Source organism: Pelodiscus sinensis, chromosome 20 (assembly GCF_049634645.1).
Source record: "Pelodiscus sinensis isolate JC-2024 chromosome 20, ASM4963464v1, whole genome shotgun sequence".
NCBI lineage: Eukaryota > Metazoa > Chordata > Testudines > Trionychidae > Pelodiscus > Pelodiscus sinensis.
Genome location: NC_134730.1, coordinates 19,395,870 through 19,408,987, shown reverse-complemented (window position 1 = coordinate 19,408,987; position 13,118 = coordinate 19,395,870). Strand labels below are relative to the sequence as shown.

At 46.6% G+C, this 13,118-nt stretch overlaps 1 long non-coding RNA gene across 4 annotated transcripts in view; it reads right to left on the bottom strand.

Moving 5' to 3' along the window:
• The window catches only part of LOC112546137 (uncharacterized), a 273,950-nt gene that overhangs the window by 192,139 nt on the left and 68,693 nt on the right, over positions 1-13,118 (bottom strand). Inside the window, exons 3-4 of one of the 4 annotated variants that reach the window (XR_012896883.1) lie at positions 10,074-10,129; positions 7,415-7,522 (exon numbers count right to left, since the gene is read on the bottom strand). The exons of the other annotated variants lie outside the window; for them this stretch is intronic. This is a non-coding gene — a long non-coding RNA (uncharacterized LOC112546137). The remainder of the gene's footprint in view (positions 1-7,414; positions 7,523-10,073; positions 10,130-13,118) is intronic. 4 annotated transcript variants of the gene reach the window in all.

Genomic DNA, 13,118 nt, shown 5'->3' with positions numbered 1-13,118 from the left:
AGTTAAGCGAGTGCACAGGGCTGTGTGGACCCTCTTCTTTCAATTTGTTTCAGTTTAGTTTAAAGTGATTCCTAATCAACTGATGCTGAATTGCAACAAGCCTTGGTCAAACTGAACAAGCATCCACATGGGCCATTGGCACTGGTTTCACTAAAAGTGGTTAAAAATCACACCTCAGGTTAAACTGGTAGAACCCTACATGCAGCCAAGCCCTGCAGCTTGGATTCACAAAGGGGGTGAAGGGAGTTAGGTGCCTAAATCCCATTGACTGTCAATAGGAGTTGGGAGATTTGACTTCTCAGCCTAAATATTTCCCATGTTCTCAATATGAAAGGGCAGGCACATGTGGGAAAGATTAAACAAAGGAGTGGGACAATGGCATTCTATGCACCCACTGCTGGCTTCGGAGTGAGTGTTATGGGCAAGAAAGGCAAGAACAGCAAATTCCCAGGGATGGGAATGACCGCGAAGGGGGGGCATGAGCCCCAAACTGCTGTCCTGTCCCAGATTAACCATGAAACGGAGATGGAAAAATTAGCCTGGAGGGTTAAGTCCTGTTGTTCCAGTGAATTCATGGGAGTCATCAAAAATTGAGAAGAGTCTTGCCCAAAGTGCTGAAGAATGTACAGGACGTTGCACAAGCATTAATGTCTCATTTACCTCCAGGGACAGGAGGCTCTGTCTATCTCAGGCACAGCCACAGAAATAGATCCGGCACCTTGATTTGTTAGTACGTGGCAATTGTGGTCTGCAGAGGGTTGGGTTGGAGTGGCCAGATGATGTATCACCTAAGAGATTGTTGATCTAACCTTGCTGGCTACCACAAACTGTTTCAGGACCTCTCCCTTTTCACCAGGGAAACTGTAGTATTTCATACAGGCAGCAGTTACCCATCAGTGACAGATCTATACTGCGGTGGGTCTCTTCTCTGCCATCTAAAGCAACTACGGACAACCTAGGCTAGTGAGTGGGTCACATAAATAGCCATCCTTCATTTCAGCAGGCTGCAAGATTGTCATAATCAAGACGCTCTCCCAGGATAGAGTAGGGGTATGTCTAAATTGCAGAACTTTTTTGGAAAACCGGACGTTTTTCCGAAAAAACTTGAGGAACATCCACACAGCAATCACGTTCTTTCAAAAAAAAATCAAAAAAACAGGCTCTTTTCTGACATTGGTAAACTTCTTTCTATGAGGAAGAAGCCTTTTTCCAGAAGAGCTCTTTTGGAAAAAGGCGTGTGTGGACGGGGAAGAGGGAGTTCTTTAGCAAGAAGAGGAAAGAGGAAAAAGCACAGGTGCCCTGGTAGCCGCTCCGTCTATAGTAATCACAGCTGAAATGCGAGAGAGAGCGTCCATTCAGTGTAGATGCTATCTTTCGAAAAAGCAGATTGCTTTTTCAGTGCACTTTTGCTGCGTAGACGCTCTCTTTCGGAAGAAGTTTTTTCAAAAGATCTCTTCTGGGAAACTTCTTCCGAAAGAAGCCTGCAGTCTAGACATAGCCTCGTTCTGTTAACTGCACTTGCATACCTAGAATTTGTGGGCTGTGCCGACTGAACCGCAGCAGCGCTGTGATTGGATGCAGAGGGAGCACATGGTCCTCACAGTCAATGTTGCATGTTGCTTTACATGCGTGTTACATTAGTAATACTGATAGGGAAAAACACTGTGCGGGTGGAAACCAGTAGAATCTGGCAACCTGGCACATTGGCAACGGTAAACCAAATGTCTCATGGGCCGCACATAGAAATTCAATGGGCTGCATGTGGCCCGTGGGCTGCAGACTGCCCACCAGTGATCTAGAGTGGTTGGTGTGACCCAAAGTTTGGATTTGGAGCTAGGCACCTCAGCTGCACATCGCTCCAGGCTTAATCACTTAGATCCCTCTGCACATATGGGGGGATTTGGGAGGCTGTGAAATGACAGACTAAGGAACAGAGGGTTTTCTGCATGCAGGAGGACCTTCAAAAATTGAAAAATATGACTGAGTTTGACCTCATGGGGATGTTCCCTCCAATATTCCATCCATGTGTGGAATAAATGTTATGTGCACCAAAGCATGAGCAGATGTGCACCACCAGTAGAAACACATGCTGCCAGCTGGGCACTCTATTAGGCACCTGGGCAGCATTTGAATCCCTCCTGGGCAGCTGCTTAGAGCTCAGCTTAGAGGAAATACTGCTCATGGGCTACCTCTGGGTTGTTTCACTCTCCATGCTCCAGCTATCAGAGGGGTAGCCGTGTTAGTCTGAATCTGCAAAAGTGGCGAGGAGTCCTGTGGCACCTTATAGACTAACTGAAGTGGGTCTTTGCCCATAAAAGCTTATGCTCCAACACTTCAGTTAGTCTATAAAGTGCCACAGGACTCCTCGCCGCTCATGCTCCAGCTGTAATTGCAGGACCAGCTGTGGCAGGCTTGGGAGAGTTGGGACCACAGCCTCAAGGCCGGGTTAGCAGCAGTGCGCAGCATCCCTAGCTTCCATTCATTTCAGCCAGAGTTGTGGGTGGTTAGCATCGTCTTAACTGAGGACAGCATCAGTTTTACGCTTCTGGTAACGAGATGGGTGGTGAACCCTCTCCCGTCATCCAGTAGGATCCTTTCACTTACAAAATGAACAAGGAGATGGCTGTTCTCAGCATGGGGATTGCAAACAGGCATCAGAGGGTAGTGCCCTCCAGGCTGGTTCCCAGCTAGTTCCTGGTTAGCTGAGATAAACCTATCTGAGGGGGTCCCAGCTGGAAAACAGGGAAGACCATTGGTTAAGGATAACTTGCCTTGCATTAGAGCAGTGTTTCTTAAACTTTTTAAGACCAAGGAACACCAAACAATATTTTTTTTTAATGAGGAACACCAAGGATTTTGTTGAGCACCTTCCCCTTTAAGGGTGGGCATTTTGAACTCTGTTGTTCTCCATGACACACCTCTGACTGCCTCGTGGCACACAGTTTAAGAAACACTGGGTGAACTCTATCCTACCGTGTTGCCAGCTCTCATGATTTTACCATAAGCTGATAGTTTTAAAGTCCCAGATCATGGATTCCTGTTAGTAAGTGAAAATCTCAACATTTGTTAAAAAAAAGTTTCTAGCTCTTGTGGTTTTAAAGAATAGCTTGAAAACATGATTCATTGTGAAACTTGCAAAGGCTAGAAGACACATTTTAAAAGCTCTCTTTAAAAAATCATGAGATTTTTAAGGAAAAAAAAAACCAGAATGTTTGAGATCCCAGCTCATAACTGTTGAATGCTTGAAGTTGGCAATACCATGTTTATTTTCTGTGCTTGGATTATCTGTACAGTTTTGTGTGCTTTATGAAAAAAGCAGATCACTTCATTGGACCAGTGCCAAACCAAACTGTAACGTACACTAAAAAATTCTATAGTGCACTGGAACTGAATACAAAGGGGTAAGAGATCACGTCAACGGGACAGGCAGGAAAAAGTATGTTACAGAAGAGAATTATATGGTTTATTGCTTGTGTTATGGCCAGAAAGAAAATACTCAAGCTACATATCTATAGATACACAGTGTATATTGCAATTAGAGAACAACATTGAGTTAGAGCTTTATATATAAAATCCACATACACTGATTTATGAGAGATTTATTTCTCAGCCTTTGAAATGAGGCCTGGCTTGACTTTTTAAAACCGGTCATTTGCTGACAGCAAGCCTGTAATTCAGGAAGGGACAAAATCAGAAGTTTGCTGATTTGACAGCCTGACAAATGCCAATCTCTGCCCAGCTCTGTTTCACATGAGCACGCAGGATTTCCTAGCTATGGGACATAGAGGACTGGGGAGGGGAAGGGCTGTTTGGGGCATGTGCCTAAAACAACTGGTTTCAACATTAATAAGAACTTGAAAAAAAACCTTTTGATTCCCCCCCTCTTCATTATTTTAAAGACTACAGTGGCCCATAATGAAAGCTGAAGAAAGAGCAAATGCTCTTGCAAACTGCAGCCATCAAAGAGTTCTACTCCTGACCTCTTGCTTCATGTGCAACAACAGCAAAAAAGTGATTGCTTCCCAGATAATGAGCGGGAATCTACAAACAACTGGAATAGAGTCATTCTAGCATTTTGGGACAGGATCAGAGCCTATTCTAACTTGTTGGTTAAAGGCGAGATTGGGGGCTTTCTACTCGCACTGTGTAGCTGCTCATCCGTGTCCCATTCTCCTCCAAGTTAGTCAGTCATGCACCTAAATGCTTTTGAGGCGCTGTGCTGTAGGCATTTCTGAAAATTTTACTGAAAGGGACTTGTCCATAGGGTCCCACGGGTTGAGATGGAGCCCCAGATATTTTGAGCCCCCACCTTTAGCCATAAAACTTCAGACAGGTACGGGGATTCCCAACTGCAGAAAGTCGCCTCAAAAGCAGAGATCCCCAATTTGTATGGTGCCCTCTCTTGGGGGCAGGTGGAGGAATGATTGGGAGGGTGAGGCTGGCACCTGGGCCAGCCACCATGGGGGCAGGGAGGGAGTGCCAGTCAGCTCTTCTCCCACTCCCACCACCAGCTGTGGCTCTCAGCCTCACACCCTTACCTCTGTCCGGGTCCCCCACCACCGGGAGCTGTGGTCCCACTCCCAACCAACAAGGGGGAAGCATGAGGTAAAAAGTTTGGGGACCACTGCTTTAAAGAGAAAGCAAGAGCTGCTGGCGTGCTCAGCTGCCAGAGGTGAAACAGGGTTTGAAACAGAGAATGCTGACTCCCAAAAGAGCCAAGGTTTGGCGCAACGCCTGCCTGGGGGCAGGGTATTCTGCTCACGAGCCAAAGAAAACCAGGAACGAGCAATTCTGAGTTCGAAGAGAGAAAGTCGCCACTTCCTCCCTCGCTCCCAAGACTTGGCATGGGATATCTGAAGGGCGGCACCTCGCTTTCCCGTCCGCTCCACAAAGTGGGGTGCTTTTGTCTGTTCTGGAGGGAAGTTTGTGGCGCTTGCCACACAGCCTTCCCAGCACCCAGCCTGGCTTTCCTTTCGCAATAAACAGCTGTGAGGCAACTGAACGGCCGGGGGCTGGCACTGGACCATTGTCTCAAGCGCTTTTCACCAACACATTCCATCAAGGCTAGTCTAGAGAGTTGCCAGGCAGGGAGCAAACAGTGAGTGAAGCAAAGGAAGCATTTACTTTGCTCCTGTGACAGGGGACAAGCTAAACGAATAGGAACTAAATTAATTACGCAGCCATTGCCGCTTCCCCTACCTACACTGGCAATTCTGTTAAAAACCCAGTGCCTACAAGGTGCCAGAGAAATTATTTGCACTGAGTGTGAGTCAAGAAGTTAAAGTGTGATCCCTTTTCTGGGACCACATCAAAAACCACAGATCAGAGGAAGAGCTTAAAGGAGACAAACACTCTGAAAGCTGTTCATAGCACATCGATGCTAAATACATATTTGGGAGTAGTGGGGGGGGGGGAGGAGGAGAAAAATGACCTGAAATACAACTGAGTCTAAATGAGATGATTAACAACCAAACCAATCAGGTCTGTACATTAATAGCAAGAATGTAATGCAGGCAGGGTCAGTAATGTAACTACTGGAGAAGACAAATTGAATCAGTTGTTTGAGTGTAATATGCTGGCAGATCTTAGCACTGCATTTGTGGGTCGACTGCTTAGGAATGTAGCATAGTACCTTTCATCCCAAGCTTTTAAAGAACTTGGCAAATAATCAACAAAGCTTCATGCTGCCTGTCAAGTTTGGTAAACTGAGGCACGGAGCAGCTATGTGACGTGCAAAAAGATGTGTGGCAAGGCACTAGCAGGCCCAAGCATGGCATCCAGGCACCAGTTTGTCCCATGCGGCTTTCCATAGCTGTTCTACACAACTGACCGTCATGTCTATACAACAGCCAGTTCCAGTTCAAGGCGAGCCCGGAGGGGCTCCGTGACCCTAGCACACTCCATGGGCAGAAATGGAGGGGCTGGACAGGGCTGTCTATGCAGTAATGGCACCATCAGCCCTGTTCCAAACCCTCCTAGCAAAGCAGCACATAGGAACCCATACCAGAGACTGCAGCTTGTTTTTCTCTTTTCTTTTTGGGGCAAAAGCGCTTGGGGATACCCCTTGGGGGTGAATTAAAGTGTTCACCCCCAGTTTTAGGGACAAAAAGCACTTGATGGTGGCAGCAAATTCCCCCAAATCTGTGTGTGGTGATTCTGGGGGGAAGTTTTCGGTAACCAGTGTCTGTAGAGGCAAAGGGTTTTTGTGGGGTGTTTTTGAGCTCTGCACTCTGAGTGCCAGAGTGGGGAACAGCCCTGACAGCAACAACCAAACCCACAGCCGTGAGGCTAAGAGCCCTGGACTGCCGCCAGTCTGAGCTGGGATGGCCACAGGACTGTTGCTAGCCCTTCCACACAAGCCCACGGCTGCAGACCCTGGCTCTGAGCATCACGGCTGTGGGTTTGGGCTTTTCTGTGTAGCTCTCCCTGAAGTGGCCGGTGCTCAGGTCGGGGCCTCAGGAGAGCAATGGCCCAGCTCTGCCATAGACATCCCAGGTGCCATACCGAGGACAGATGGCATTGCAAACTGCAAGTGTGTGGGGGGGGGGAGGGTGTCCCTGGGCCTGCTTGCAGGCAAGGAGCTCTGTAGTGAAGCATTTGGGGAGTAGCAGTCTGAATAAAGGAAGCTCACAGCAAGGGAAATAGAGTCACGCTATAACGTGTCTGTGTGCCCACTGTCTGTGGTCATACAAATAAGTGATGCTGGGTAAGACATTTAACCCCAGTTTCCTTTTGTATTGAGAGGTTATACCACCAGAGCTGCCTCCTGGGTACAGCGAATTGGGGCACCCTGCACCTTACTCTTTGCCCCCCCACCCACACTCAGAAGCTCTCCTTTCTCCCCAGTGCTTCCTGCCACACCGCTCAGTGACCCCCTGCTTTTCACACCTACTGCCTTGTCAGCCGACGGTCAGGGCAGTGTGTGTGTGTATGTTTCCGAGAAAAGGTTTAACGTCCGTGCCTTTACTGCTAGGACCGGGGTCCCATCGCAGAGGGTGGCCAGCAGGCCAACAGACGCCCCGTTATATAGGAAGAGCTTATTACATCTTAGATTTCAGCTGCTAGAATTTCATAATTCCTTCGCAGTGGGCAGCCTTGAGGAAAGACTGAAAGATGCCCCAGTGGGTCCTGTCACCTGGGAGTGACACAGATCCAAACGCCCAAGCTCTTCCTATAACTGTCCCTTTAGACCGGCTGAAGTTCTTTTAAATTGTGCTTGGTTCTGTTACAGCAACTGAAGGAGGCAGGTTAAAACTTAAACAGTTACAGGTTTATTTGAGGAAGCTTATAAATCATATGGTTACAATGGCTATTGCTCTATTTCTTAACTATTAGCAAAATATAGGTCTTAAAAATGGTTACAAAGAAGATAAAGATAGAAAAATAGAAATAATGGTACCAAGTAACAGCTTACTCTTTCTATGTGTACACTTAAGACAGAGGACCACATCCAGGTACCATTTTTACCCCCTTCTGTGCCTCTCGACTCCAGCATGTCAGGCCAGGGCCGGTCCCTCAATTCCTAGGAAAGACGAAAATACGAGGTGGGCGTCCCCATAGAACCTCGGGAGGTCAAACACCTAACCCGACCAGCAGGTAGAGGGTAGAATGACACTCCAAGTGAGTGTGTGCTGGGCCCATCTTTTATAATCATGGGGTCACGTATTTCTCTTTCTTATCTGTAATGCCAATTGATGCTGGTCTGTCTGCTGTGAGACCAGTTCTTACAAGGGAGTTGTGAACTTAATTTACACTTGTAAGAGATTTGAGGTGATTAAATTTTGAAGTACTGGACATTGTTTTCTCAGTGGGAAATTCCTCTTCCTGGGACTGTGTGTGTTCGAATCAACATAGGTGCCAGCCGCAGCCTCGAGGCCGGCTTATTGACTTAGCTGCTCTCTATCCACATATCTGTGTTTCAGCTTCTCAGGATCAGATGAGCCAGCATAGACTATGCTGATATTATTGCTCCTTCTCTGCCCTGTGCTTCAGAGAGGCAAATAAGATGGATGATATGGGGTTATAGTCTGTCTGGCCACATGCCTGCCACAGATCAGCTGTTTCACGGGGTCAGGAGGTGCTGGGGGAGGGAAGGAGAGGAGTGAGGGACGAGGGCAAAGCGCACTTGGGGAGGGGCAGAACTGGGTTGGAAACAAGTGGAGTGGGGGAGAGGCGGGGCGAGAAGAGGCGAGTCAAGGTCAGGGTGAGAAGAAGCTGGGTGGGGGTAGGGCGTTGGGGGAAAGGGAGAAGTGGGTGGAGCCAGGAGGAAAACCCTGAGAAGATTAGAAACTTGGCATCTGTGTCCTGGGCCCCGCAACACCCTAGGTACCACCCTGAATAGGTGTTGTGCAGCTTCCTTTACAAGCTGGGGACCTGGACTAGAAGAAGCTATGGAAGCATAAGAGTTGCCGTACATAGTCCATCATACCCAGCATCCAGGGCCGGATTAAGGGGAGTGCTAGCCGGGCAGCTGCCCGGGGCACCAACCTATGGGGGGCGCCTGATGGCAGCTGTAAGCCTGGCCACGTGGTGCCCCTTAGAGCTGCAATCAGGTGCCACATGGCCAGGGTACAGGAATGGCTCGAGCCGGGCCTGCCAGTATCCTATCACCGACTGTGGCTGACCGAGTGTACAGACAGGGTACTTATGGAATGACTGGCTTCTGGCAGTCAGAGGTTTAGATTCACCCACATGGGGAGTTATGTTCCTGACCCTCTTAGTAATAGCCACAGACGGATTTATCCCATTCTTGGATACTTATCCGGTAGATGGATTTATCTTCCATGAACTTATCCAGCACTTTTTTGAACCCAGTTATATTTCTGGCCACCCTGTCATTCCAGGTGAGCTGTGCATTGTGTAAAAGAAATACTTCCTCTAGGGTGTATCAAACTGGCTGCATTTCATGTCTTCAGTTTGTCCCCCTGCTTTTTGTATTGCGTGAAAGGTAAATAACACTTCTCAATTCTTTTTCCACACCAGTCAGGATTTTATAGACCTGAATCATATCCTTTTGAGTCATCTCTTTTCTAAGCTGACTAACCCTAATCGTTCTAGCCACTCCTCATATGGAAGTCATTCCTTAGGCTTGATCATCCTGATGGCCCTTCTCTGAACTTTCCGGTTCCACTATTTCCTGTTTGAGACAGGGCCCTTATGGTACTCGAGGTGTGGCTTCACCATAGATTTATATTTATATATTTCTAGTCCTCTCTTAATAGCTCCTAACATTTGGTTAGCTTTTTTTGGACGACTGCTGCACATTGAGCAGAAGTTTTCAGAGAATTATCCGCATTGACTCTAGGATCTCTTGCTTGAGTAGTAACAGCTAATTTAGTCCCCAGCACTGAATATGTAGAGTTAGGATTCTTACTTCTCCCATTTCCATGCATGGGTAAGAAATCCAAGTGCAACCTAGCTCCGTGTGGAGAATACTTTCCTCCCAGAGTCTGGGTATGGATTGCTTGATGGATGCTTCCAAAGGGCCTTGATTCCAAGTGGGAGTATTTTGACTGAGGAGCGGGGAATCAGAATTCATTTCCTGTGCATTGTTGATGTGCTGTGCATTACAGTATTTTTGTAAGCTCAGGAATGATTGGTTTTACTGTGCCTACACTTAAAAAAAAATAAGTGAAATCTTTAGTTTCAAGTGCAGCCCATTCCCAATTATTTGCTGGGATTGAGGCAGGTAATTCTGGGAAGGAAATGCTGAATATTCTTCCCCTTTAGAAAAAGCAAGTTATGTAGAGTTGGAATTATTTTTTCTACTGGGAGGTGTGTTACACTTAACAACACCGAATTTCATCTGCCATTCTATTGGTCATCTAGTTACGTGAGATGCTTGTCCTCACAATCCGCTTTGGATTTAACAATAATTCGGTATCATCTACCCACTTTGCCACGTTGCTGTTCACCCCTTTCCAGATCATTTATGAATGTGTTTGGCAGCACGACACCCAGTACAGAGCCTTGGGGGACACCACTATTTGCCCCTCTCCCTTCTGAAAACTGGCCCTTTATTTCCTTTCTCTCAACCAGTTGCTAATCTCAAAAGAGAGGGCCTTCTTGCTTACCTCATGGCTACTTCATGTCCTTAAGAGCCTTTGGTGAGGGCCTTGTCAAAGCCTTTCTGAAAAATCCAAGTACACACAAACCATTAATAGCAAACTGCACCTAAAACACGTGCATGGTAACACGTGCATGGTAAATCTCTATCTTCAGGACTGGGACCTTGGCTAAGACTTTAAAAAATGACCAGCAATTTTGGGAGACTCAATTTTTGAGTGCCCACCTCAAGATACCTTAAAGGAGCATGATTTCCAAAGGCTGGGTGCTCAACGCTTTCAGAACAATCTGGCCTTTTAAGGTATCTCCAGTTGGACACCCCATATCGCCTGTCATTTTTGTAAATCTGGACACCTTTTTTTTCATATATCTATGTACAGCCCCTAGCACACAGGGGCTCCAATCCGGAATGGGGCATTGCTGTGCTATAAGCCACAAAAATACTCTCAGGAATGGTACCTAAAGAAATTCTTTCCTGTTGAATCACTGCTTGTTTCCTGCAAAACAGAAGGGAGGATTCAAACTTTTATTTTTTTTTTATTTTTATTTTTTATCCTTGAGCAGTTTGTTGTAAACATCTCAAGAAAAGCACTGGCACAGAAGTGTTCATGTAGCATTTCGGTCTTGCCATTCCTGCAACAAACAAGTGGAAGGTAATTCACTTTGAAGTGGTTTCTTTAGTTACTTTAGCTCGCAGCATTGGCTTCTGGGTTGTGTTTCTGGGAATGGAATGTGGCTGGAAGAGCCCACCCCAGTGCAGACCCGGGGGGTAGATTGCCTCTTGCAAAGTAAGGACTGAGTCAGGGAGGTAAGTGATTCTGGAGACTTGCTGATGCTAGGCTGTCACTTACCTTCAAACAGCCTTTAAGGTCTGATGCTGCTGGGCACTATGCACCTCCACTCTCTCGGAGGAGCAGAAAGTCATTAGACTGAACTGGAAGTTAAAGATGCTCAGCACTGCACAGACTTAAGAACATATAAGGGTATGTCTACACTAGCCCCCTAGTTGGATCTAAGGAGGCTAATGATGATAACCGAAATTGCAAATGAAGCGCGGGATTTAAATATCTTGTGCTTCATTAGCATGTTCCCAGCCGGTTGCCATTTTAGAAATTGACTAGCCCGAAGTAACTGCCTGTGTCTACACGTGGCAGTGAAACGGGATTCCGAATTAAAGCCCTAAATTGAATTAGCTGGTAAACCTCATTGCAGGAGGAATAACAGCTAATTCGATTTAGGGCTTTAATTCAGAATCCCGTTTCACTGCCGCGTGTAGACGCGGGCAGTTACTTTGGGCTAGTCAGTTTCCAAAATGGCAACCGGCCGGGAATATGCTAATCAAGCGCGGGATATTTAAATCCCGTGCTTCATTAGCAATTTTGGTCGCCCTCATTAGCCTCCCTAGTTTGAATTAAGGGGCTAGTGTAGATGTACCCTTAGAGCCCATGGATTACTAGTGGGCTGCAGCTGCCTTGCAGATGGGCCGCGGCTTGACGTTCAGGCTACTTCTACACTGCAACAGTTTTTTGGAAGAGGAAATGCAAATGCAGAGCTCATTTGCAAATCTCGTGCTCTCATTTGCATGTTCTCTTCCGATCCTTTTTGCAGAAGAGGTTTTTGCGATAAAAAGCCCTGTGTAGATGGGGCCATTGGCAGAAAAAGCCTATAAACCTCATTTTTTGTGCAGCCCCCCAACTGATATTTCTGTGAATCAGTGGTCCCCAACCTAAAAAGTTCCCCAATCCTGCCGTAAATAAAGACAAGGTTGAAACCTTTTGTTTTGGAGGTCAATTCCTATTTTACTTTATTTAAAATGAAGTGTGGTAAATTATAATGATAAACTTAAAGCACTTAATCTACTTAATTATTTTGATTTGGATTCATAATATTTCCTTTCTTACCAATTATACACGCCCCCTTATGTTATAGCTCCAGTAGCCTAACATAAATAATTTCACATGTAAGGTATTTAAAGACAAGCAAAGGGATTGGCTGGGTGGCTGGCTGGTGGTCCACAGAAAGATTTGTATTGAGCGGGGTGGGCTTCAGGCCAAAAAATTTGAGAACCGCTGCTGTAAAGTTAAATCCATAAAGGGGAGATCTGAAGACCTGGACTTGTGCCATGAATTCTCCAAACTAGGAATATTTCTAAATGTCCCTATGTACAACTTGTGCGATGGTAGCCCCTAAGCACCTTTAAGCACCCCAGACATGCATCAGGCCCCAACGGTGGTAGGTCCAGTACAAATAGAACACAGTCGCCTCTCAAAGAGCTTACAATCTAAAGCCAATGTGGATGTTTCTGATGGGAGTCACTTTCCTGAATGCTCCATTCTGTGGGACGAATTAAAACATAACGGGACAGATGTATCATAGGGCTACTCCAGGGGCAGCTCATAACTATAGGCGGATTCAGACACCCCCTAGGGCACCACCTTCAACGGGGCGCCCGGGGCACCCGATGATGACGTCAGTCCATTGACGGCCCTGCAGGCGGGGACACCGATCACACGTTCTGCCTGGGGCGCCAGCTGCTGCAGCCAATCTCCTGAGCTACTCTATTTATTTCAGTGGAGGGATCCTGCCTGAGGTGTATTCCTCCTGTGCACCACTACCCAACTGTCTCTTCGGCTCCTCGGCAGGTTTAAAACAAACAAAAGGAAATATTTCTTCATGTAGTGCATAGTCAAATGGGAAAAATGTGAGGTCAGAGATGGCAGTGTCATGAAGCAAACCTGACAAGCCCATACGTATATGGGACTCGTCCTAGAAGTGACATCAAGCATAGAGTCCCTCTTGGCTGGTAATAACTGGAAGGCCACCATCTCTTTTTTACAGTCCAGGAGGTTTAATTATATAGTGCCTGCCCTCCTGTTTTTCTTCATCTTCTTAAATGTTCGTGTGTTCTTTCTTTCTTTGATATGTACACATGTTCAATTGTGTATTTTAGTGCACACGTCGCCTTCTGCTTCACATGATTGAATTTGCAGGTGATCGTCTTATGGACTTGGGTCATGTGGCTCTGAAGGAGAATAAATTTGTGTTGACTTCCC